The sequence below is a fragment of the Talpa occidentalis genome, unplaced genomic scaffold, assembly GCF_014898055.3.
Source record: "Talpa occidentalis isolate TD23 unplaced genomic scaffold, MPIMG_talOcc4v2.1 talOcc4.15, whole genome shotgun sequence".
NCBI classification, from domain to species: domain Eukaryota; kingdom Metazoa; phylum Chordata; class Mammalia; order Eulipotyphla; family Talpidae; genus Talpa; species Talpa occidentalis.
In genome coordinates this window covers 23,189,518-23,216,604 of record NW_023601543.1, presented here as the reverse complement: position 1 = coordinate 23,216,604, position 27,087 = coordinate 23,189,518, and the positions used below count along the sequence as shown (strand labels likewise).

Sequence of the window (27,087 nt, the reverse complement as noted above, 5' to 3'; positions counted from 1 at the left end):
ATGTTGAAGCCATATCTAGGGGAATTGATTTTTATTATGACAAAGGTATTAATGATACTTTTTTTTTTCCTTCTCAGGTCACAGTTTTGTAAGAAAATTAGAGTGTGATCTACAGCTTCAGTATAGATGAAGACCCTAAACTTGTTTCATACTTCTGATAGGTAAATACTTTGTGTTTACCCTCTTCTGTACAGTAAGCTCCCTTCTCAAGGCCGGTTTCTCACTGTACTTTCTCTATTAATACCTGGCCAGGCCCTGTGTCTACGTATCCTTGGGATCTAGAACTGTTCACGATGATCATCATGAGAGTACAGTTTTCTCTGTACCACTGAAAATGACAACTTATTTGGTAAGTTCCAACACCCTTGAACTCATTTAAAACTCAAAGACCTATTTTCAACTTCTCTGGGTAAATACCAGTAAGCATGATTGTTGGATCTTGGGGTAAGAGTATGTTTCCTTTTGAATGAAAGTACCAGACTATTTTCTTTTCTTCTCTCTCTCTTTTTTAAAAAGATTTATTTATTTATTTTTATACAAGAACCGGGGTACAGGCCAGATGCGCGGGAGGGTGAGAGGATTCACCAGAGACAGAGTGGGGAAAAGAACAGGCAGACTGAGGGGAGCAGCGGGCGAGGCAGGAGAGGTCTGCTGCACCATATGGGACCCTTGCCGGCCGGCCGCTGCGGACAGCTTTGCCAGACTATTTTCTAAACTGCATTACCACCAGCAAGGAATGAGACTTCCTGTTGCTCTACATCTTCACTCGTATTTGGTGTTGGTGGCTTATTTTTAGGGTTCATTTTCTAATTGATTATACTTACATGTGTGGCACAAAACACTAGAAAATTTTAACTTCTAAGATACAATTTTAAATTGTAAAACAACAAGTGTGTGTGATATATGAAGAAAAACTATTTGGTCCTATCGTTTGTTTTGTTTTTATTTTCCAGAAGTGAACTTTTGTGTGTGTTTTAGGGAAATAACATGTCATCTTGTTACACTACGACCACCAGCCCCACTCCTACATCTCCACTTGGGTCTTTAATTGTCACAAAAATGATCAAGAATTCTTTTAATCTCTGAGACTTCAACAGAAGAAAGAAATGCTACATTTAATTATTTAAAGCTACCTGAAGCTATACATTTATAGTAGTGATCACTGAAGATAATTGAAGAATTCAGCACCCAACTTTAAGCTCAAGTCGAACTGCCAAAAAGGCTTAAAAATTCAAAGACGTTGGAAGAGAACTCCAGTGACATCAAACCCAGGTAATGACACGCCATACAGACCTTTGTCCTGTCACAGTGAATCTGAAAGTAGAAAATTATCTTGTCAGATATAAGCAAAATGTGATCAAAAGATTGCTTGAATTAACTAAAATTACATGTTTTAGTTTAAAGAACTTAACAGATATGATTTTCCAAAAACGTGTCATTTTCATGTGGGAAAGAATTCCATTAGTTTTTAATAGTTTTAAAATGCCCATCAAATATCTACATAAATCTTTTGCATGTACAGTTAAGTCCCTGAATGTTAATAAGCAGTGTAAAATCCCACATCCATTGACTGTATTCCAGCATTTAAACATTCAATTATTTTTATTACAGGAGCACGGGCTTGGGAGTTGTTCATAACTACCAGGATTTTCTCCACTGCATCCATAGGCAGGCGGGAGACCATCCCCATTTCCACCTCTGCCAGCACCACCTCTACCTGCAGGAATTATTCCTTACCACCAATTCCTTTACCTCAACTAAATGGTATCCCATATATGCACATTATCAAATGCATAAAACTGAATTCCAAGTGTGGTTCTTGAACTCCATGGCTTAATTCTTCTGATTCAAAAGAATCAACTGATTCAAAAGTAAAACTTCAATAGATGTTTTTGGCATCTTCTTTCTAACCAGTGGCATTATATGCAAGTAAGTACATAGCTATATACAAGTATGGCATGGTGTTAGGGTATGACTGTTGACTTCCTTTGTAGTGGGGGGGGGGGTGGAGGGGGGCAGAAATAGCAGCCCAAATGAAGAGTCAGGGAAGGGGAGAGCAGCAACTGGAGGCACGTGGTCTTGGCCCCAGTGAAGCCAAAAGCAAAGGAGCTGAGGTGTTCTATGTAGACCCCAGAAAACCACTTTGGATATCCATCCACAAGCATTTACAGAAAACAAGGACACTATCCCCAGGATATGAAGACTTCAAATTCATAAAGAGATGAGGAGATAGTACCAAAGATGCATTTATTCCTTTTGATATCTTTGATCCAATCTCATGGAAAAGCTTCTGGGCCTCACCGGCCATTGTTTTTTGATCCACAAAGGGTGGAGGGAGAGGCCCAGACGCGAAGGTAGTTGACATTTATGGAGCAACAGTGCCATCAAGCGGAATCTTTTTCACTGTAGCTTCTAGCCCCTGTGTGTGGATCTTGGTAAAGGCTTGTAGTGAGAGTTCAGGAGGGTGGGTTTGGAGAACTCAGAGGGCCCAGGCACCAGACTTCTCATCTGGAAGTAACAGAGAAGTCACCCTGGCTGGCCCTCAAAGGAGCTACCTGATGCAAGGCCTATTAGGCTCAGAGGCTATGAGGGAATGGCCTGTGAGCAGCCATTTTCTAGACGCAGTGGAGGCTTTTATTCCAGTGGCCCCTGTTTCCTTGTACTAAGTACAAGAATCAGGAAGGCCAATGAGGTCCCTGGTTTCTCAGTGTCACAGGGAACACAGGACGCAAGCCATGATGAAGGGATGAAGGCTCTAAGCCAGGCTACTATGCTATGTCTCCAGACCTTCTTTTCAAGCCCTCCACCCCCTTACCTGCCTGTGTTCTTTTGCCATAGAATCTGGTACTTCCCTATCCAGCCAGTCCAATAAAATTCCAGATATGACTAAAAGCGTCTCTGTTTTAAATGCCCACAACCCCTGTCAGTGGTCCACCATTGCGGGTACCAAAGTCCCGCCCAGACATGGCGGCCACCAGGATCCCAATCCTTGGTTTTCCTGTTAGTCATACCAGGGACACCTAGCCCAGGTTCTTGTCCAGGTTTATTTGGGCCTTGGTCCATGTTGCCCTACTACCCCTCTCCAGCCCAGGTTAAACTGCAATCTAGAGAATTGGACTCCAGTTTCTAACGTCATTCCTCCCCAGGAAGCAAAGCACACTGGTCACTGGATTTGCAAAATTGTTCCGCTTGATGGCAGTATTACTGCAGAAATGCCAACCTGGCCTTTCCCTGCCCCACCCCCACAGGGTCCTCTCTCTGCCCTTTGCTTAGAAAAAAATATCAATACATGTTGGACCTTGCTAACACAAAGAGGCTCACCACCTTTTCCACTTGGGGTGTGCACTCCAAAGGCTGACACTTCATCCTTCAAGACCTTGTCTTCATCTAGACATCGTATGATAGCATATGAAACTATGCACCTGTAACTTTAGTTCCAGGTTTGCTGAGACCTCCAGAGTCCACACAGCCCCAGCCCAGCAGGAGGCTCTTCATACAACTTAGATTTGCTTTTAAGTTTTGCCAATGCCTAGATGCACAGCATTTGCAGAATCAAAGATATGAATGTGAAGTTGGACAAAGCTCTATAAAGGCAGAGAATCAAGTTAACAGTTTCCTTTTCTTTCCAAGGGGCTGTTATGGTTGGGTGCAAAGTTTATAGGGGCAGAAGTAGATCACTTCTCTTTCCATGACCTTGTGTCAAGATCACTTGGCATCTGGGGTGTTCCTTTAGTGGAATACCCGCAGTAGTGGTGACTGCCCTTGCCTCAGCCCAAATCAGAAGATAGGAACACAGAGAGGCCAGTTATGTACACCACATTTTGGGTTAAAAAATGAAAAGGCAACTCCAGTGGCTCCCAGGTGCCCACCTTGGGAGCCTATATGCTTCTGGGAATTTCTCACTTGTCTTTCCTTAGAGGGAATTATTAAAAGAATGACACCGGGCCAGGCACGTAAACAGTTCTAGATCTTTGGGACAGTACCCAGATGCTTTCCAATTCATCTGTTTCTGCCACTGTCCATGCTGAAACCCCCAGCACCCCATGGGAGAAAAGCCAGATCCTCATGGCTAGTCCATCCTCTTGTGTGGGGCACAGCTCATTCTTGTACATACCCCCCCGATCCTTATATACCCCACATCCTTGCTCTGTACGTGTTCCTATAGCACCCACTGTTACGCACAGACAGATTGTATGGGTTTCCTCACAGACTCATGCTTGCAAGAAACCTGGAACCTCAATTCTGGGATGACCACCAGCTCTGGATCACTTACAATTAGGACAGGAGTTGCGCGATACACTGTTTAAGGGTCCCACTCCTAAGGACAGGGAAATAATTTCATCTACTTTGGTTTTATGTGAAAAGCCAGCTGGACAGGGAGGGATGTCAAGGTCAAATTATTCTTTCAGGTTGGGCAGGAAGTGTCTTTCTTCTTCCTGCCCACCACCTAAAAAGAGGCTTTGCACCAATGCATAGGCCTCCCAATGATTCCGTCACAAAGTCCTCTTGGGGTTATCAAAAAGTGCCCAATTGAAGGCAGAGTTCCCACAGAAATGACAGCTTGTCCTTGCTGTGTGAGCCCACTTCTGCCCTTTGCTAACTACAAACAGGGACTAGCTTTTGAATGGGTTAAATCAGAGCGCACAGGGTTACTTCCCCTCTGGACAACTCTTCAATTATTTTGAGCTGGGGTTGGATGCATCCTCCTCATGGCAAGAAACCTTCAAGAAGAGACAAGAGGAAAAACATGGAAGAAAACCATATAAACATGTCAGGATTTCAGTCAAATGGTGATGCTAAATTTGTACCAAGTAAAAGGAAAGTACACCTTCTTGTGCCTTCACACTCTCAAGTTGGTCTCACTTTGTCAAGAGACACATTTGGGGAGCACAAAAATATCAGCAGCAGGCTGACCCAATGCATTCTAACCAACCCCCAAATGCCCAAGTAATTATGACCACAGATCCTTTTTTGTCATTCTGTTAGGGGAAAAAGGATGTCCCAAAGCTAATTCCATATAGGCTTTGTTAATATTGGGGTTGCTCTATAACAATTCCAGCAAGAACATGTTCCCAAGTTCTCCCTGGCCTGCTGGAAGGCCATGTGCAGTGAACTGAGTTCAAGAGCAATCAGGAGATGATGGAGGAACAGGTTTGGAGGGCTCCACAAAAAGCAAAGGAGGCAAAGTTCTTATAGGCCTGGCTCTCCAAACCCATTTCCCTGCCTGGGACTGGAACAGCTGCATTATGTGGTGAGGTGGGAGCTGAATGGTGCTGTCACTGGAAAATGGCTTCCCAGGGGCCAAGATACAAAACAGGTGCAGGTCTGATACTAGGCCTGAGCCCAATCTGTTTCTTCTTTGGTCCTGTAGGTCACTGACATGAACTGACTCCCACCCCTGCTCCCCCCGCCAAATAATATATGCAGCTTGACCATGCAGCTACTTATTTCTTTATTTTTCAAAGATTTATTTATGCATATAAGAACTGGGTACAGGCCAGAGGTGCAGGGGGTGAGAGGATTCACCAGAAAGTGGGTAGCAGAACAGGTAGATTGACTAAAATACAGCTACTTATTTCTGACTCCACATCAGGATCTGACTCCAGAACCTTTTCTACTGTGGTTGAAAATTTCCAAAGGACACACCATTGTCCCCATGCCATGAACCTACCGTGGGTGATTCTTGCTTCCTGAGGCTCGCCGTAATGCCAGTATCACTACCTCTGCCTGTGATGAAATGCACTGATTTGGAAAAAAGAACAGAACAAAGCGTACTCACCAGAACATTAGGGCCTAGCGATGATCAGTGTCCTTGTTTTCACTTCTTGTCATTTCCTTCCACTCTGTCACCTCTGCAATGAGAGAGCGGAAGGCCATTCATTCAGTGTGGAAACAGCAACAGTGCTGGTTAGCAGGGGTCATATGCTCCACCACTCCCCACTCCACCCTTCACAGCCCAGGCAATATCACGTATATATGAGGTTACTATTTATACCAGGTCTCAGTTCACCCCGAGCTTCTGAATAAAGCACCATGTGCTAAGTACTTTCACTCATGTTTTAGGAATTGCACAGATGGCAGTGAAGGAGAGCATAAAGCAACTCATACCGGGATGTCTCCGTTGAAACCTGAAGATACCTTCCCCCACATGCCTTTATCATGGAAACTACAGCCATCACCTTGGCATTGATAGTGCAGAAATTTCCTACTCCACTCTGCACTTACATGACTACATCAGGATAAAATGGATATTGTGGAAAGGCCATGTCCTCCCCCTAATGGAGTGACATACTCTCACTGCCCAGTGATCATTTAATAGCTGTACTAGCTATTTCTTCTCTAACAGCACACAGATCTATCACATTGGTTTCCAGGAGTAAAGATTACTTTAGGATGTAGCTGAGTTAGAATCAACCCAACCACTTTCTTCTGTTTGGAATCACATGCTGGAAAAGGTACCCTGGTGATGCACACTTGGAATAATTACAACTCTGTATAGCTCTCTACATAGCCAGTTCTGTGGAAGGCAGAAGAGGGAAGAAAGACAAACCCAGTGTCCAAAGATAAGGACTTGTTAAATATGGTACTTGGGCATACTGACAGCTGGGTGCTGTCAGAAGAGAAATGGAGGATGTCTACAGGGCAGGTCATTTATTCTGCACAGATGTGCCCAGGCCAAGAGCCCTACCTGCTGTGAGATCCAGTGAATGCAAAAGACATGTCATTAAGAGAGCCTTGTTGGGCCAAGAGATGGTAACACATACAGGGGCTGCTGTGTCTATTGTCTTTCTTTTGCGTTTAACCCTGGAAACTTAAAAATGAGGAAAAATTACATATGGTTCCCTCTGCGGGGAGGGGGTTGGAAGGCAGAGTGTGTTTGGAAATGCTTGCCATGAAACAGAAATGGCTTTTGCATTGAACTGTAAATATGTATATCCAGTGGTGTCTCCAGCATAGTTATGGAGGAAAATCCAGGAGAAAGGAAATTTATTTATCTACAAATAGGCCACTGTAACTATGATCAACTGTTCACTGCACATATCACTGTCAAGACACATACACAACCGACCAGGGACATTTAATGGCTAAGTGACTGCGTAAGACCTAAGGTGGGCCCAGATGATCCATCTCCCCATTTCTCCCCTGCTCCTGCCAGACCCTCTTGCTGCCTAGAAGTTTTATTCTCCGGCCTGTACGGGATGCCTCAAGGTAGATGACAAATTTGCAGGAGCACAGCAAATGCAAGACCAAGGGGGACAGAGGAAATGTAGCTACTCCAGCCACCTGTAGGTATGAATCAAAGTCCCAGGAAAACTAGAATTTTGCCTTAGGAGAAAAGATACAGAGACCTCTCCATACTGTGCACAGAAAACAGGGATGCTGCCCTCAGAAAATGTAGTCTTCAAATTTCTAGAAAGATGAGGATTAAGAGCTAAAGATGCATTTATTCCTTATGTCTTTATCCGTACATTGCTAAACCCAACAAGAATCCCCAAAAAGAAGGAAACCACTTCTTCCAACACCCATGATCCATCTTTTAGAGTCTGGACAGCTTCTGGGCCTCTCTGGGCATTTTTTGATCCACGAAGGGAGGAGGAAGGAGCGCGTCACACCACAGAGTTGCTATTTCTGAAGCAACAGTGCCATCAAGCGGAATCTTTTCCACCATTGCCTCTGGCCCCTGCCTATGGATCCGGTGCAAAGGATTGTATCGGACTAGGCAGCCTGGGTTAGGAGCCCTCAAAAGGACCCATCCTTTATGGGCCTCTCCAGAGTTGGTGTGGAAGTAGCTTGTGGAGTAAGGATCCCTGCATGCTTACAAAGGAGCCACCTAACAAAGGCTCAGAGACTTGTGTGGGTGTGGCTGGGCAGCCGCCATGTTCTGAAGCTCCAGTTATGTTTTCGGTCCCTGGATTCTTGCCTTTGCATAGCAGGAGGCATTTATTCTGAATGAATGCCCAGTGTGGTCCCTCAGTTCTCAGAATCATGGGGTCAGCAAGTCCAGATCCGAGTCCTGACTACCATGCCTTTCTCCGGGGTCGTCTCTAAGGTCACCAATGTCAGAATAACGCCAATGACACTAGTATTCTTTTGCTGGGTTCACAATAGCCATGAGGGTTCGAGGTTCTGACCCGGGCTGTTGTGGATCCTCAAGCTCTAAGTGAAACCGCACGCAAACCCTCTCCGCGCTCCGTTATTACAGCTTCCGTAGTCCCGCTCGGACACTCCAGGTTCGCGGCACTTGGCTTTCCCTGGGCGTTGTACCAGGCATGTCCGACCCGGGCTGCTGTCTCTGGAGCTTCCAGGTCCGTTCTGGCATTGGCCCACATTTCCCCCGCTGCTCCTCTATTATTAAAGATAAACTGTACATTCTAGAGAAACTGTCTCGTTTGTCTCTGGTTTCATTCCCTTTTCAGTGTTCCCCGGGAAGCTCAGTGCATTGTTCACTGGATTCGCAAATTGTTCCACTTGATGGCAGTATTGCCGCAGAAATGCCAGCTTTTCCCTACGCCACCCCCACAGGATCCTTTCTTGTTTAGGAAAAAAAATAATTGTATGTCTATCCAACCAAAGTGGCTCCCCCCTCCTTTTTTTTTTTGCCACTTTGGGGTGTGCGCCTCATTTTCATAAAGGCATCCTACCAGAGCGCCAGAAACTGTCCACCAGCACCTTTAGCACTCCACGTTTGCCTATATCTTCAGACATGTTGAGTGTGGGCCAACAGTCCAAGCCACTCCAACCAGTGCCTGGTGGGGTACATTCACATCCGGGTATTCTCAAGAGTAACCAAGAGTAGAGCTTAACAGAGAAGTTTCAAGCAAGAACACAAAATTTTGCAGCAGCCCAAAGGCAAGAGGGGGAGGTGGTGTATGTAGTCTTTTTTTTTTTTTTAAGATTTATTTATTTATGCATACAAGAGCTGGGGTACAGGCCAGAGATGCAAGGGGGTGAGAGGACTCACCAGAGACAGAGTAGGGAGCAGAACAGGCAGATTGAAGAAATACACTGCTGAGGGGAGCAGCGGGCAAGTCAGGAGAGGTCTGCTGTGCCATGTGGGTAGCTTCCTGGCTGGCCTGGGGATCTAACTCGTGCTACAGAGGCTGTGGATTACTTCATAGTGCGGTGCTTAACCCCTTGCGCCACCAGGGAGGCCCTGTAGTACATCTTGCTCTAGCAAGATGACAGATGTTCCTTGTGGACGTGGATCTTCTTCCGTGGGGTACTGGGGATTCAGGTGTGGAAGACGTTGACACTATCAATCACGAGGTATCAGAGTGCCTCTCCAGAAACCCAAAACTGTCCACACACCTGATCCAGCACCAGTTTCTCGACAATTCCTATGAGATAAAAAGCGATGTGTGAAATACCCAGTCGTGTATAGGTTCCTGAGGTGGACTTCATATACATACACCTTGTAACTTCTGGGAGTCACTGGAGTTGCCTTTTTTTGGGTGCCTGTCACCCATTGGACTTACCTATGCCCACCTTCTTGACCACCGGCTTTGCTTCCCAGAGGCAACCTTCAGTTTGAAGGAATCCCATGTGCTGGTGCCCTTGCTTTGCTCCATGGTGCCCTTGCTTTGCTCCATGGTGCCCTTGTTCGTGATTTTGAGCTCAACTTGAGGTGGCATATTTTTCTCTATATCATAGCTAGCAGCCAGTAGTGCCTTCTTGAGAGGGATACTGCACTGTGCTCCTTGGAAGCAGCCAGTTTTAGTGAGGAGCTCGGACACAGGAGACACTGAGACGTTGGCTCTCCCACATCTGTACCAGTTTTCTTTGCTTACTTCTTAATAGGTGTTTTCTTTGCAGGTGCAGGAACAGCAGAGCAATTTGAAGTTGTCACCAACATTTTTTTCTATGTTGCCAGGAAAGACAAAACCGTTGGAAAGTAATGTCCCTGTTCCTTTTTTAAACCGCAAAAGGCGGAGGGAAGAGTCACGGACACAGGGTGACCACATATCTGGCTCAACAGTGCCATCATGCGGATCACTGTTGAGCATGGATGCTAACCCGCGCTTGGATCAGTTGGGGAAAGCAGTGAATGGGAAAAAGGAAGAGTTGGATTAGTAAACAGAGGATCTGTGACCTGGATGAGCTACGAGGGAACTCCAGAGTCGATGTGGAAGAGATACCGGGCATAGGGATCCCACCTTCCCCACCACGAGCGTGGACACAGGCCATCCGGGTTTCCAACCTATAGGGCGTGGCCTCGGGAGCCGCCATGTTCCCTAAGAAGGCGCTAAAGCTGCACTAGACATCTGACCGGTAGGTCCCGGCCCTCAGTGTAAAAGCGAAATTGCTCAGTAGGGCCCATAAGTTCCCAGGAACATGGGGAACCCAGAAAAGGATGTCCAGTTTGTAGGCCCAAGCCTTTTGCTAACACCGCCACGTCTCTGGCCGGCCTCTATAGCCACTGATGGCGGCAGAGTGCCAGCGGCCTCGCGTTTTTCTAAGCTGTACATGACCAAGATATATTTCCATAGCCCTGGGTCCAACTAAGCAGGCTGCCTCCTGCTCTGAGGTAAGAGGGGCAGAGACAAGTGTCCGTAGCCCCCTCCGTGGGTGGCTTCAGAGCTCCGACTAGTCCCGCCCAATCATGGCGGCCGCCAGGGCCTGGAGTTTTAGCTTTCCCAGCTGACCTGCCAGGCACCTGTGCAGTGCGCCTAGCCCAAAAGCCTGCCTATGGCGCTTCCAGGGCCAGAAACGGCCATGGTCCATCTTTCCTCTGCTCCCGTTCCCTGTGCCTCTTAGTTTTGGGCCTTCTTAGTCCAGGACTTCATTCATTTGCCTCTTCTCCGAAGAATGATATTAACAGGGTTGGCAGCCGTATTCCGCTTGATGGCAGTATTGTTCAAGAAATGCCAAGATGCTTCGCTTCACAATTCTCCCTCCGCCTTTCGTTGAGGAAAAAAACCACCCATGCAGACCTATGTCCTATCTAGCCCAGATTTGGTCGCCTGCCATCTCCTGCCATCTCGGTCACTCTGGGGGATGGTGCCACAAAGTGTTTTGCTTTGTCCTGCAGACTTGTCATCATCGGGTTCTCTTTGACTCTCTCTAGACCAAAATGCAGTGTCTCCGCCAATGAAGCACCCTAGCAGTAGAGCTGAACGGATCCATCGCTATACCATTAGCATTCCAAGTTTGCTTGAGACCTTGCAGACTGAGTGTGGGCACAGAATCTGAGCTTTACCCCCGCCAGTGCCTAGAGGGACGCTTTCTCATTGGGGCGTTTGCACTTGTTCCTGGGACGCCTGTCTGACCGAGATACTTCATGCAAGTGAACACAAAATTCTGACGCAGGGATGGGGTGGGTATGGGGTGGGTGTCAAGTCTCAGTCTGTGCAAGAGCATAGAGGAATATGTGTCATCCTGTGGATCTTTCTGGTTTCATATTATATGACACTTGTGGAACTTAAATCCTTTGGAAATCGTTCTGCTTTTCACCCTCAAAAAAGAACACACTTCCCTTAAGGTCTCAAGTTTGAGTGGACAAACATTTTATCCTTTCTATGGCATGGAAGGTATGTCCCCTGCCACTGTGGAATGATAAGCTATTCTACCATTTACCTTTAAGTCCCTTTCCCATTTTCAATGCTACAAACCCTGGCAGAATGACACCTCCTTGGACACACTCCTCTGCTCACCTGTGAGTATAACTCTCTTCTATGTTCTCAGAGAAGCAATAGATTAAAATAAAATTCTCAGGTACTTTCAATTTGGGGATAGATTTTGCCAAATGGGTTTTCAAAAGACATACACTTATGGATTCCACTTGCCCATCACGAGATGTCACAATTTGAATACACCTGCCAAGTAGCAGTATAAATGCTGACATTTGCCTTTTGTTATTGCAATGCAAGTTCCTGATTGGAGCTTGAGGCATCCACTTCAGCGCAGGCTGTCTGCAGTCAGGCAACTAAAGACTCAGGACTTACAGGCCCCTTTTTGCCCCCACCCCCAACCACATTTTATGGGTTCTGGTTGATTTAGATAACTAGCCATTTGTGCTGCTTGTATTTTTTCTTTCTTTTTCTTTCTTCTTGTGCTTTAGATTCCTACTCTTCTGTATTAAATTTGCAAATAAATGAGTCTAAGAAACCCAGAGCCTTACCCTCAATTGCAGTAAAAGCAGAACCCCAGGTCTGTGTTCTCATACCTGTGACCTCACTGTGTGACACCAGGCATGCCTTGTATGCTCTAGGATCTGTAAGTAACAAACTTTCTTCAAAGTTTCCTGATGGTTATGGCTGAAGGTCATCTTGCAATCATAGTAACAATCACAAGGGTTGGTCCAATGGTAACGCTCGCTCGTTTGGAAATGGGAAATGTCTGTGGGGAGCTCACTGGGACCCAGGTGCCACACTCCAGGCACTTTTAGCTAACTGCATTTCAATCCATAGACTGAGACCTACACAGAACACTAGCCTTTTCACTGAGCTCAATATAAAAAGAAACACACACACACACACACACTGAAGAATGTGCAAATGTCTGCCAGTATTCTATACACTCTTTTATTGTTACCCTCTTATCTAAAATAGGTTTGCACTGAGATAGAGTTCAACTGATCAATTTAGGGCTTCATGGAATCCTAACTTCTAGAAAGCCCCCCTTTCATGCCATTCTTTGAACTAGATTCTCCAATTTTTAAACACCTTAACAATATACTTTTGTCACACTCTAATGAACATGTAAAGGTCCGTGTACCATCAAAACACAAGCAAAAATGATAGAAAACTCTAAAGAAGAAAATGATTAGCATTGAATATCCCCTACTTTGAAAAGAACTGTTATTTACTATTTTTTACTAGCTTTGAAAATAAAGGTCTATAAAGTGCATTATATTTAGGGTTTTTTTTTTTTAAATTTTGATCCTCTTAAATAATTTCTTGGTCACAGGTTCTGCAGTACCCTTTAGCCCATCTTGTTACATACAACTAAGTGTGTCCACGTTCTTTTGTAATTAATCAACCGACTTTGATCTAAATTATCTTCTGGAGTCACTGGCTCAAAGTCTGTAGTCCATAGTTCTCTGCAATAGTCCAAGGAGCCCATGCTTCTTGGTTTGCAGGTAAATTACCAGTTCCCCTTGTTTGGAAAGACACCTGGGAACTCAAGCAGGAGGTCTCAGTGTGAGCCCTGGTCTAAAGAGCATACTGAGACCATTACACTCACAGCAATGAGGTAGAAATCATGTGAGATTATGAGAGTAAGAACCTTGGCCTTTGCTCAGCAAATAAGATGGTCTCAGTCAGCATCTTTCCCACATAACATTAACTTTCAAAAATATTTGAGCATCAGCAAATGTGTGAAAAAGGGAAAATACAAAGCTTTCAATACCTTCCAATGAGGTGTTTTTTTTTTTTTAAGTGAAATTTGAACTCTTTGCAACACTGCACATTAAGGAGAAAAGAAAGCATTTTCAAGAAAATGATATGTAACTCTTTACCCAACCAGTGATGGAAAATCCAATACCAGTGACTCCCAAAGATTTGAGATAACCGAGAGCCAGAAGGATCAACAATAAAGCTCCTTTCCCACTCAAGGCCACTTCTTCAAGACAGGAAGATCGGTAGCCCGTTTTATCTATTGCATAGACACCAACATAGCCAATCAAAAGGAAAAAAAACAGAGGAAATATGTTCCAAATGAAAGAACAAGGTAAAACCTCAGAATGAAAACCTTAATGACTCAGAGATAAGTAATTTAACTGATAAAGAGTCTGACATATTGGTCATAAAGATGCTCACTGAACTTGGGAGACAAACACAGTGAGACTGTCAAGATGAAATATACAAGTGTACCAAACAGAAGTCATAGAGCTAAGGAAGAATATAACTGAACTGAAAAATACATTAGAGGGGTTCAATAGCAGACTAGATAAAATAGAAAGAAGAATCAGTGGACCTTTACAACAAGGCAGTGTAACTCAGGGAAGAAAAAAAAAATGAAGAAAAAGGGGAGCTAGCTTAAGGGACTTAATGGATAATGGGAAGTTGACTAACATTTGCATTATGGAGATCCCAAAAGAAGAAGAGAAAAAGGCAGAAAACTTCTTTGAAGAAATAATGGTTGAAAACTTTCCTAATCTGGGAGAAGGAAATAGACACACAGATCTAGCAAGAATAGAGTGTTCCAAATAAGATGAGTCTAAAGGGGAGAGGTAGGTCATACCCCATTCCCCTCTAGATTCTTTTAGGCTGGCAAATAATCAAATTAACAAGAAAAAGAGTTTAATAATAATATATATACCTCCTGTATACTCGGGAGAAACCTGGTAAATGTGAGAACATTTACCACATTAAATTGGCTTAGTCATCTCCTTAAATAACTTCGGTTAAAGATAAAGGATCAAAAAGAACCCAACATTCTTTTGTCTCCAGGAGACCCATCTGCATTCCAAAGATAAACAAAGGCTCAATATCAGAGGTTGGAAACAATCCATTAGGTAAACAGGATTCGAAAAATTCAGGGGCTTTCGTATTTACATCAAATAAAACAGACTTTCAGCTAAAAACTGTAACAAGGGACTGGATGAACATCATATATTCACACATCAGGAAGACATATAACTCATCAATATATATATATACCAGCAGCCTCTCCGGTGGCCTAGGGATTAAGTCTCAGTGCTACCACTTCTGACTGCTTGAGTTTGATCCCAGGTCATGGAGCTGACGCATAATGGCACAGCAGACCTCTCCCCTCAGCAATGCGTTACAGTAGATCTGCCTGTTCTACTCCCCACTGTGTCTCTGGTGAATCTTCTTACTTCCAGCACCTCTGGCCTACACCCCAGTTCTACGCAAAAACAAATAAATAAAACCTTTAATATATATACCAAATGAAGGAGCATCAAAATATATAAAGCTATTAACAAACCCCAAAATAGACATTGACAGCAATACAGTAGTAACAGGGTTCTTTAACACCCTATTAAATTCAATGAACAAATTAACCAGACAGAATCAACACGGAAACAACAATCTTAAACAAGGAATTAGACCAGATGTGCTTAATAAACAGTTACAGGGTACCTTACTACCCAAAAGCTAAGTATACATTCTTTTCAAGTCCCCATGGAATATTCTTGATGCTAGACCACACGTTCACCTACAAAACAAGTATCAACAGATTCATGACGATAGAAATAACATCAAGTATCACAATGTTATGAAACTAGAAATCAATCACAAAAATGAGGTAAAATCCTCAAATATGTAGAAAGTGAACAGCATACTGAATGACTATTGGGTTAATGAGGAAATCAAAAGCAAAATTAAAAAGTACCTGAAAACACAAAAGAAAATGAAGACAAACTACCACCAGCATGGCATACACCCAAAGCAGTATTAAGAGGAAAAAATATAGTAATGCAGACCTATATCAAGAAAGTAGAAACAACTCAAATAAGTAAACTAAACTTACACCTTGGAAACTGGAGATAGAATATGAAATAGTACCTTTTGGGTCAAAATGGAGGGACGTTGAGGTGATTATGCTAAGTGAAATAAATCAGAAAGCAAAAGACAGATTACTGATGGTGTCAATTATCTGTGGAATATAAATAAACAAAAACATGTAATCTTCATGAAAAATTTACTGGCTACCAGAAGGAACAGATGGGAGTGAGAAGGAGGCAGAGGGAGGGGATAGGGCACTGGCATGGGAGGTTTGGTGGAGGGTGAGTGAAGCATGTAACCCCAACATTATATATACATGTAAATGACTGACAAATTAATAAAAGAAAAAGAAAATGGGAAGAATATCAGAATATTTTTTTCCAAAGAGGACATACAAACTGGCCAACAGGTACATGAAAAGGCTCACACCATTCATTAATCATCAGGGAAAATCAAAATCCAACAGATATCACCTCATACCTGTTGGAGTGGTTATTATCAAAAAGCAAGAAATAATAACTACTGGTAAGAAGGTGTAGAGGGAGTGTAAAGTGGTGCAGCTATTATGGAAAGCAGGATGCGGGATCCTAAAAAAGTTAAAAAGTCAACTACCAAATGATCTAATACTTTCCATTCCTCAAAAAATTAAAAATTGAACTACCATAGGACCAAAAATCACACTTCCGGGTATGTAGCTGAAGAAAACAGAACACTAATTTTAAAAAATACTTGCATCCCCATGTTCATTACAGCACTAATCACATTAGCTTCTGGCCACGGGGAAACCCTTCCAGGCTCACCAACAAGGGCAAGAGGCTCTACTTTGAGGCTCTTCCTACCCACGCAAGGGCACCGAATTCAGGCAGTGGTAAAATTCCAGCTCCCCAGATCAACCAGCCTCTCCTTAATGCCAGATCTTAACCCGCAGGCCCGGGCTGCCCGACCGGCCGGGAAAGCTTGCCGGAGGCTGATCCCGCGGTGGCAGCCATCATGACCAGGGCTGCGCCCGGGGCAATCCGCACCCTGGCGGGAGCTTGGGGGAAGGTGCTCAGGACTGGAAAGGCCTCCCTAGCGTTGGTGGCATAGTGGTGAGCACAGCTGCCTTCCAGAAAGGCCTCCCAAGTCCAGCCCCCTGCAGGGTTAGGGGAAAGGAAGGCAACGGAAAAGAAGGCAAAGAAGGAAGGAGAGGGGACCTACCGCGCTGAGGCTGCAAGTCCTCAGCCGCAAGTTTTGCCGCGGCCCCGAACTTGCGGCAAAAGCCCAAGTCCTCTCAAATCCAGGCTGGAGCCACACTGCGCCCCACGCGCCCGAGCACATCGGTGGGACCTAAAGCTCGCCACGTGGGGCGCAGGTAGGCCGCCACGCCGCCCTCGCAGTTGGCGCCTCTTCCGTCCCGTGGAGTGGGTGGGGGCAGGGGTAAGTGGGTGGGGATCCGGTGTTGGCCCCGCCCAAGGAGGGGTGGGGGGTTCCTCGGAGGGTTCCAGGTGTAAGGGGCGGAGAGAGAAAGCTTGGGAAAGTCCAAGGGGCAACCTCCAGTTCACTGCGCTGAGGTAAATTGAGTCAAGCAAAAGTGAATTTAGTGAATTTATCAAAGAATCAAGACAAAACTGAAGACTTGAGCCTGGGAACAGCCTGCTCTTAGCTGGGGGAAATATGGTGTCCGAATTCTGAGCCGTACGATGAGAACTTTATATTCTGCAAGGTAAACATTTTCCATTTTTCAGAATTTTTGCAGAGTAAGTCCCGGCTGGTGTAGCTCACATGTATCTATTTGATGTTGTCTATGCATTGAGGAAAAGGAGGGGGGTCGTGGCAGCTTACCCTACCTATTTAGAGCTTTAATTTATCAGAACTGATAATTTTAACAATGCTGTATACCTTGAAGTTTGTTTTTCTTTGAAGTTACTGATTTGCCCAGAGACAACTTTTGTTGTTGTTGTTGTTGTTGATGATGATGATGATGCAGTTTCTTCGCAAAGCCAGTCCAGCAGTGCCTTCACTCTTTGATTTGCTCCCCTTCGTTGAGACCAGGGAGAGGGTTACCCTATTTTTTTGAAAACAGAAATTTGTTTTGGAACAGCACTTTCTCCGGGTGGTCTCACTAATGTAGACCAGGGTCGGTGAGTGGAAAGATCTGATGAACTGCAGCTGAGCCTAACACTGGAGGACACAAAGCAGATAAAATTTCGTTGTTGTTTTTTTTTTTTTCAGCGTTTTGCAACATTAGCTCATATGATAGGGCGAGAATGAAATAATAATTATAATTGTTAGGTTTCTTCTGTTATCAAATTTCATTGGGAAGCAAAGATTGCTTTCTTACATTATGACTGAAACACAAGTGCTCTGAGAACAAGACTAGACTGACCACAGAGGCTGCCTAAGCTTTGCTCTAGGTTTTGTTACTATTACCGTTCATTCGTGTACCAAATAGTTATTGAGGTTCCAGAACAATGCTCACCCTCTGCTTTAGTTAACCGAGAGAATGTCTAGTTTCTCCCCAGAACCTGGGAGTTGAGTCCTCTTAATGAGAAGCTGGGATTGAATACAATTCAGTTAGGGATCAGTTAGTGATCCCCAGCAACCCATCCAGTTACCCAGTGCTTCCCCACACACCCACACTGCTATGATCATGGTCTCTCACTACAGAGTCTTCTAGCCTCTCCCTCTTCTGGTAATAAATCCCCATTCCCCCCCAGAGGCTTTAAAGATTTTCACTTTGCCTTTGTGTCTGTCATTTCGGTATGTGTCTGTGAATTAACTTCTATTCCTATTGATTGTGACTTGTGCTTCTTGAATCTTAGGATGCATCTTTATCAATTATGAAAAATTCTCAGCCACCCGTGTCTCTTAATCCTTCTTATTTTCCATTTCTTTCTCTTTCTCTTTTTTAGTACTACATTCTGGGTAAATTCTTTTTTTTTTTTTAATGGGGACAGATTTCTTTCTTTTTTTTTTAATTTATTTATTTATTTATACAAGCACTGGGTACAGTCAGAAGCGCGGGAGGGTGGGAGAATTCACCAGAGCCAGAGCAGGGAGCAGAGCAGGCAGACTGACGAAATACACTGCTGAGGGGAGCAGCGGGCGAGACAGGAGAGGTCTGTGCGCCATGTGGGACCCTCTCTGGTGGCCGGGTTGGAACTGGAGCTGCAGAGGCTGCGGGTAGCTTCACAGCCCAGCGCTCAACCACTGCGCCACCAGGGGAGGCCCGTAAATTCTTAAAGACAGTCTGGGGTCTCGGGCCTCCCCTGGTGGCGCAGCGGTTGAGCGCTGGGCTGTGAGGCTGCCCGCAGCCTCTGCAGCGCCGGTTCAATCCCCGGCCACCGGAGAGGGTCCCACCAAAACAAAAAACAAACAAACAAAAAAAAACAATCTGGCACTGTCCTTGCCCCCACGCAGGTCTAGAACAGGCAACTGCTGAGTGTTCTCACTTAATCAGCGCTTAAGCACCTGGATCTTACTAATAGGAGTAAGTGCCCAAGGGTAAGGCTTCTTACACAAAAAGCAAAGAGAGCAATTTTGAATAGACTAATCATATGCACATAGTAATAGTAAATATTAAAAAAAAAAGACTTCCTAAGAACAAAAGGCCAGGATCAATTATATTCACTAACAGAATTCAACCAAAACTTCAAAGAAGATCTAATACCTGTCTTTTTCAATTTCTTCAAAAAAATCTAAGAGGGCAGAAAGTGCCCAAATACATTTCATGAAGCTAACATTACCCTGATTCTAAAACAAAACGACAGAAAACAAAAAAAGAAACTATCTCTACATAGATGCAAAAATTCTCAAAAACATCTTAGCAAATCAAATCCACCAACATATTAAGTCACTCATCTACCATGAACTAGTGGAATTCTGTCAAGGAATTTAAAGCTGGTTGAACATGTGCAAATGAATCAAAGTCATTTACCACATTAACAAAAAGAAAGCTAAAAACTACATGATTATTTCAATAGATGCTGAGAAAATATATGACAAGATTCAACACTCATGATAAAAGCACTCAATAAATTGGAAATAAAAGGAACATATCTCAATATGATAAAAGGGATACATGTCAAACCCGCTGACATGATACTTAATGTTGAAAAATTGAAAGCATTTCCTCTAAGCTCAGGAACAAGACAAGGTTGCTCACTTCACCACTACTGTTCAACATAGTATTAGAAATCCTAGCTGGAGGTATTAAGCAAGAAAAAGACATAAAGGAATACAAATTAACAGTGAGAGGTTAGAGCTGGAAGAAATACAGTTTTGTGAAATGTCTGTACTTGATTACAATTCTCCTGTTTACTAGACTCATTTTAAGAATGCAATGCAATGCTAGAGCCTACATCTTACAGAATCTTAATGAATTTATTGCTTATCTAAATAACTTAAGATGTGACTTGAACTTCCCTCAATAACATCAGAACCCTTCGGGAAAAGAAAAAGGAATACAAATTACAAGTTAAAATAGCACTATTTGTAGATGTACATAAAAAACCCAAGAGATTACAAAAAAAAACTACTAGAAATAATTAATATGATAGAAACTCAATTAGCAATAATGTATTGTATTTCTATAGGCAAACAAGGAATTAGAGGAAAGAGAAATTAAGAAATCAATCCTAAGAACAATCTCACTGAAAAAGATAAAATATCCTGGAGTAAACTTAACAAAAGAGGTGACAGGCATACCCTGGAAAGTACTGGGTTGTTGGAAAAGTCATCATACATTTTTGCTTGAAAACATAGAAAAAAGACGTTATGACTTTTCTGACAACCCAACGTAAGACACTGTCAAAGGAAGTAAGACTCAAAGAAATGGAAAGATGTCCTTGTTCACAGATTGGAAAGATAAAGCAATTTACAGATACAGTGTGAGACCTATCAAAAATCCCAATGACATTCTTCAAGGAAATAGAATAAATAATGCTAAAATTTGTATGAACTATGAAAGACACTAATTAATCAGAGCAATCTTGAAGAAAAGGAAGAAAAATGGAGATATCACACTCTCTGATTTCAAGCTATAGCACAAAGTGACAGTAATAAAAAAATATGGCATTGGAACAAAAACAGAAACACAGGCCAATGAAATAGAATAGATAGCCTAGAAATCAGCCCACATGAATATGAACAATTAATCTTTGCCAAAGATTCCATGACCATACAATGAGAAAAGTGAAGTCCCTTCAACAAATGATGTTAGGCATCTTTTCAGCTATATTCAAAAAAATGAAACTAGACCACTATCTCATGCCACATACAAAAATTAATTCAAAATATATGAAAGGCTTGGATCTAAGACTTCAAGCCATAAAATACATAACAGAAAACATAGGATATATACTCTTGGATATCAACCACAGATGTGTATTTGGGGGACCCAAGTCCAATTGCAAGGGAAACGAAAATAATCTAATTGGGCCTATATCAAGCTAAAAGCAAAGGAAGCCTTCACAGAAACAAAAAGGCATCCCATGAAATTGGAGAATATATTTGCACATTGCGTGTTTGACAAGTGTTTATTCTAAAATATATAAAGAACCCATAGAACTCAACATTGAAAAAACAAACAACCCAATCAAAAAATGGGCAGAAGAGCTAAATAGGCATTTCTCCAAAGACATACTGGTGGTCAATAGGTACATGAAAAAAATGCTCATCTTATTACTAGGGAAATGCAATTGAAAAAATCATGAGATACTACCTCACCCCTGTGAGAATGGCCTATGTCAAAAAGATTGGAGACAGCAAATGTTGGTGAGGATGTGGGGGGAAAAGGAACCCTCATCTATTTGTTAGTGGGAATGCAATTAAGTGCAGCCTGTATGGAAAATGGTATGGATATATCTCAGAAAACTGAAAATGGAAATACCACATGATCCAGCATACCACTGTTAGGTATTTAACCAAAGAACATGAAAACATTAGTGTAAACTACAAATTTCAGTTAATAATAAAGTATCGATATTGCCTCATCAATTATAACAAACATACCACACTATTGTAAAATGCTAATAAGGGAACCGCTGTGTTTGTGCTTGTGTGTGTGTGTGTGTGTGTTTGTGTGTGTGTGGTGGTTTGCAATATATGAGAACTCTGTACTTCTGTCTCAATATTTAGGCAAACCTAAAGCTTTTCTAAAATGTAAAGTTTATTCATTTTAAAAGGTCAGCCAGCCTAAAAATATGCATTAGGAAGACATAAAAAAAATGAAGGTATCAGACTTAGATTGTTGTCTGACTTTTCTATAGTATTCTGAATGCAAGAAAGCAATGGATCAATCAATTTTTAAATATTAAGGAAAAGAATGTTGAGCCTAGACTTTTTATCTAGCCAAATTGTTATTCAAGTGTGAGGGAATAATAAAAGTATTCTTTGAAATACTAGAACTTAAGGGTATTACTACAAGAACCCACTTTTAAAAACTCCAGCAGAAGTGCTTAAATGTGAATAGAAACTATATCAAATGATAGCTTTAGAAATATAGCAAGTTAAGATGATCAAATTTCTTTGTTAAATGTATTGATGCCTTGGGCCCCCTGGTGGTGCAAGGGGTTAAGATGCAGCCTATGAAGCTGACCGCAGCCCCGACCAGGGAGCAGCTCACATTGCACAGCAGACCTCTCCTTGCTCGCCCACTGCTCCTCTCAGCAGTGTATTTTGGTCAGTCCGCCTGTTCTGTTTCCCTCTGTCTCTGTTGAATCCTCTCACCCCCCTGCACCTCTGGCCTATACCCTGTTCTTGTATGCATGAATAAATAAATCTTTAAAAAAAAAAAGCATACTTTCTCAGAAAAAGTATTGATGCCTTAAAAATAAAATTAAATAATTTCAGAAGTACAGAAAAGAAAAAAATGAATATTTATATTCATTTATCATATTTATGATAAATATGTGTATATTTATAATATGATACATATATTTTTGTATATTTACCATAACAAAAATTATAGATCATATCAACATATTAGACCAAATTAATTTGAAAACATGTTCAACTTCTTGTTTTAATAGGTGGAGTATAGTGATTAATATCTTGAAGAAATTAAGAAAAGTGAATAAACATGAATATGATTCTTATGTTAAGAGTAAACACCACAGGGCCTCCATGGTGACCTAGGGGTTAAGCCATCGCTCAGCAAAGTGGCCTGAGTTTGATCCACGTCCAGGGAGCTAACCCACATGGCGCAGCAGACCTTTCCTGTTTCACCTGCTGCTCCCCTTAGCAGTGTGTTTCAGTAAATCTGCCTGTTCTGCTCCCCACCCTGTCTCTGGTGAATCCTTTTACCCCGAGCATCTCTGTCCTATACCCCAGTTCTTCTACGCAAAAATAAATAAAATAAAAATCTTACAATAAAGGAATAATTCTAAAAAAAAGAGTAAACACCACAGAACATTAAAAAACAATAACTTTAAAAATAACAGAGAAAGGAAAGTGCTTTCCACTAGAAATTACTTAGTGAGTACAGGAGAAATAAAAAGAAAATCTATAGTAATATGATTCCAGGCATTTCATAAAAGCTCATCTACCAATGTAAATTGATTTATCACTACTGCAAGAAATTCAGATTCCTCTTCTTTCTGTCATCAGTTTACAAAACATGGAGTTGTCCAATCATCAATATTTTAATATTTTATGAGACCGCCAATACTTGGGAATAAAGCAATCAGTGCATGTGCATCAGGTATCCAAATTATGGCAGCCATAATTTGTGTTTCGATCCTGTTCTAAGTACAGCCTTATGATCTAGTCATAGAGAAGCATAGAAAAGCATAAACATATGCTCTGTGTATCTTTAGTTGCTAAGGATCAATATGAATATTTTTACACTTGTAAATTTAGCCTGTTTAAAAAAAAAAATGAAGATAGTTTGGTGGCTATTCTCATTTTGGCCACCAGAGGGAGACCACGATTCACTTTTACTCCATTGAAAATTGCAACTTTTTAAAGTGGACCTGCATTTTCCATTCTTCCAATTCTGAGCCAATGTTTTCTTTCCAGGGAATCACTGACCTTCTACTTGGCCCAGAGACTTTGTAGGCCTACGTATATTTTAGAGCATTAATCTGTGTCCAAAGATGTAATGGAGGATAAAAAATTTACATTCCTTCATGTGTTGATTATTCACCAGAGATGCCGTTGCTAGAATGCTAAAAGGTAAATTTGCTATCTGGTTACCTGAGCTAACAAGGCTTCTTTAAACACACACACACACACACACACACACACACACACACACCCCTCACAAAATTCTTATTATAGGTGGTTGGGCCTGTATTTAGTGAGGTAGGAAGGAAAATTTGACTTTTTCAGTTACTGCCCCAAAAATGCTGTTCAAGTTCAAAAGTAATATTAGTAATATTTTTTATGCAATGGAAAACAAAAACTGGCTCTTATTTTTAAAATAATGATTTTATAATTATAAAATGATTTTGTCTCTATTAAAGGGTAGTAGTTGGTTGTCTAAATGTAGCCATATCTAGAAAACAAAGCATAAGAAGAACCAAAAGAAACATTCATAACCTTCAAATTGAAAATATAAATCGGAATTCAGGAAGGAGACAGTATTTCACACACAGAACTGGTCTGAGACTCAAGAAGTACAGGGAGTCTTTGCTCCTTTTACCAGTAAGACACCTTGGGACTCAAAAGAGTTTAGCTACCCTTAGGTGAGGTTAGAATATGACATACCAGGAGTGTGGCAGATGCTAAAGGAAAGATGCAGCTTCAGGTAATAAAAACAAGCCAGGCTAGGAAGGCAAAGGCAAGAGACCTGTATTATTTCTTTCCCATTCTTTCTTTAGCTAAACTTGAACGGCTATTGTATTCAGAAAAGGTGGAGACAGATATGGTGTAGTTAAGGTAAACTGTTGATCTGAAAAGCTTGAGTTCAGCAAAAGATGTCCCAAAGGCTGGACACAGAAAAACAGTGAGTCTTAGATCAGCTGTTAATAGCTGGGGCACAGAGTCAGAGTTAGAATTAGCAGTTAGGATAGTAATATTTATTGCTATCACCCAGAGTTTCTAATATGTTTCTTCACAGAATTAGTTCCAAAACCTAAGGGAGAGTTTGCTGATTGTGGATTTTATTTATTTTTTGTTTGTTTGTTTTTAAAGATTTATTTATTTATTTATTTATACAAGCATGGGGTACAGTCAGAAGAGCGGGAGGGTGAGAGAATTCACCAGAGCCAGAGCGGGGAACAGAACAGGAGAACAGGCAGACTGAGGAAATACACTGCTGAGGGGAGCAGCGGGCGGGGCAGGAGAAGTCTGCGCTCCATGTGGAACTCTCGCTGGTGGTCGGGGATCGAACTGGTGGTGCAGAGGCTGCGGACAGCTTCGGAGCCAAGCGCTCAACTGCTGTGCCACAGGGGAGGCCCTGATTGTGGATTTTAGTGGTGACCAAAAGGTGGGAGGCTGGGAGGCAGAACCTTGTCAACCCACATATTTGAAATGGTGATACTACTTGTTCTGCCTGCTGTGAATGACATGATAGAATGTTGTTGTCAACTGTGGATATATATTAGAATCACCTCTGGTGCTTTTAAAATACATTGTAAAATATAAAATTTCCTTTCCAGAAAAGCTCTCCAGTACACTTGACATACAGAGACCTGCAATTTCATTCTTAGATATAAAACAGTATTTCCCATTATTTTTTTATTATCAGCCCCAGTATCCCTTTTAGACATTTTATTCTTTATCATTCCCACCTTTCCATAACATTCTAATACTCCAGAGGTAGTGTTTGTCTATTTATGTATTGCAGCCTTTAGGATGGCCACAAACCACTGTTAATATTTAAGAATTTCCCATATGGAACCACAAAAAACCCTGAATAATCAAAACAATCCTGACAAAAAAAGAGGAAGAATGGCAGTGTTACACTCCCAGATGTCAAACTATATTATAAAGCTATAATAATTAAAACAGCATAGTACTGTAACAAAAACAGATACACAGACTAATGGAATAGAATTGAGACCCCAGACATAAACCTACACCTATAGGGGCAGTTAATTTACAACAGAGGAGTCAAGAATATACACTGGAGCAAGGAAAATCTCTTCAATAAGTGGTGTTCGAAGAACTGAACAGTCACATGCAAAACAATGAAACTAGATCACTATCTCACACCATACACAAAAAACAACTCAAAATGGATAAAAGACTTGGATGTAAGACCTGAAACCATAAAATACAGAGAAGAAGACATAGGCAAAACAATTCTTTTTTTTTTTTTTTTATGGCACCCTTGCTGGTGGCTGGGGATTGAACTGGTGCTGCAGAGGCTGTGGGCAGCCTTGCAACCCAGCGCTCAACTACTGCTCCACCAGGGGAGGCCCGGCAAAACAATTCTTGACATAAGGTTCAGAGATGTCTTTGAGAATTTACCTCCAACAGCATGACAACAAAAGAGAATATAAACGGTTGGTATTAAATCAAACACAAAAACTTCTGGACAGTGAAAGAAACAATAAGTAAAATGAAAAGATACTGTAGATAGTGTGAGGAAATATTCTCACACTATACATCTGACAAGAGCTGATATCAAATATCTACAAGGAATGCATACAACTCAACAACAAAAAAACAAATAGTCCAATCAAAAATTGGGCAGAAGAGCTAAATAGGCACTTCTGCAAAGAAGACATGCAGATGGCCAACAAGCACATGAAAAGTCTTTCATTATTACTTATTAGGGAAATGCAAATCAAAACCACAGTAATACCACCTGATACATGTGAGGTTGGCCCATATCAAAAAGACCAGAAACAACAACTGCTGGCGAGGATGTGGAGAAAAAGGAACACTTTTACACTGTTGGTGAGAATGTGGACTAGGTCAGCCCCTAAGGAAAAGAGCATAGAGATTTCGCAAAATATTGAAAATGTATCTATCATATGATCCAGTACTTCTATTACTTGGTATCTACCTGAAGAACACAAAAACAATTCAAAAGGAAATTTGCGCTCCCATGTTCATTTCAGCACTATTTATAATAGCCAAACTATGGAAACAGCCTAAGTGTCCAAAATCAAGAAGTAGATCAAGATGTGCTACGTACATACAATGGAATACTATTTAGTGATAAAAAAGATAAACTCATGCCATTTGCAGCAACATGGATGGAGTTGGAGGGCATTATGCTAAGCACAATAAGTCAGAAAGAGAAAGACAAATACCAGATAGTGTGACTTATATGTGGTATATACAGAAATAAAAAAAAAGGGTCAGATAAAGCCAAATTCAAAACTAACCTTTGAAAACTGACTATGGAACTGAGGCATTCAGAGGGGGAAGGGGAAGAGGTGAGATGAGAACAAAGTGGGAAGAAGCACAGTGGACTATGGCGGTGGACTGTGTTTGCTTTGGTGGTGGGTAGGTACACTGTGGTAACGACACCTGAATGGGGGATTCTTTACTTCCAAAGTACAAATAACAATGTAAACTGATGTTACCTCAATAAAAATTTAAAAATACAAGTAAGAATTTTATTTGGCTACCTAAGAACCAGTTTTCATCTTCTTGCTCTGCTGGACAACGAATGGTTTAAAGTCGAGAAATGAATGTGCATCTTCATCAAAAGGCATGTATAAGAATGTCCTTAGTAGCTTTGTTTATTTGCCCCAAACTGTGCATTAACTTATGAGTGTTGTGCCATATCCATACGGTT

At 42.0% G+C, this 27,087-nt stretch overlaps 1 protein-coding gene and 2 long non-coding RNA genes across 5 annotated transcripts in view; 2 read left to right on the top strand and 1 right to left on the bottom strand.

Moving 5' to 3' along the window:
* LOC119245948 (uncharacterized) overlaps positions 1-7,068 on the top strand; it is a 116,229-nt gene extending 109,161 nt beyond the window's left edge. For all 3 annotated transcript variants that reach the window (XR_008551982.1, XR_008551983.1, XR_008551984.1), the window contains 5 exons: positions 78-161; positions 253-349; positions 954-1,272; positions 1,612-1,929; positions 2,709-7,068. This is a non-coding gene — a long non-coding RNA (uncharacterized LOC119245948). The remainder of the gene's footprint in view (positions 1-77; positions 162-252; positions 350-953; positions 1,273-1,611; positions 1,930-2,708) is intronic.
* LOC119245949 (uncharacterized) lies at positions 9-16,811 on the bottom strand. Its single transcript, XR_005125440.2, has 3 exons — positions 16,608-16,811; positions 5,780-5,852; positions 9-1,314 (listed from the first exon to the last, which is right to left on the bottom strand). It is a non-coding gene; the product is annotated as an uncharacterized LOC119245949 (long non-coding RNA).
* A 108-nt stretch (positions 16,812-16,919) lies between these two features.
* AGTR2 (angiotensin II receptor type 2) overlaps positions 16,920-27,087 on the top strand; it is a 104,375-nt gene continuing 94,207 nt past the window's right edge. The window contains exon 1 of the mRNA XM_037512044.2: positions 16,920-17,112. The gene's annotated coding sequence lies outside the window, so the exon portion shown is untranslated. The remainder of the gene's footprint in view (positions 17,113-27,087) is intronic.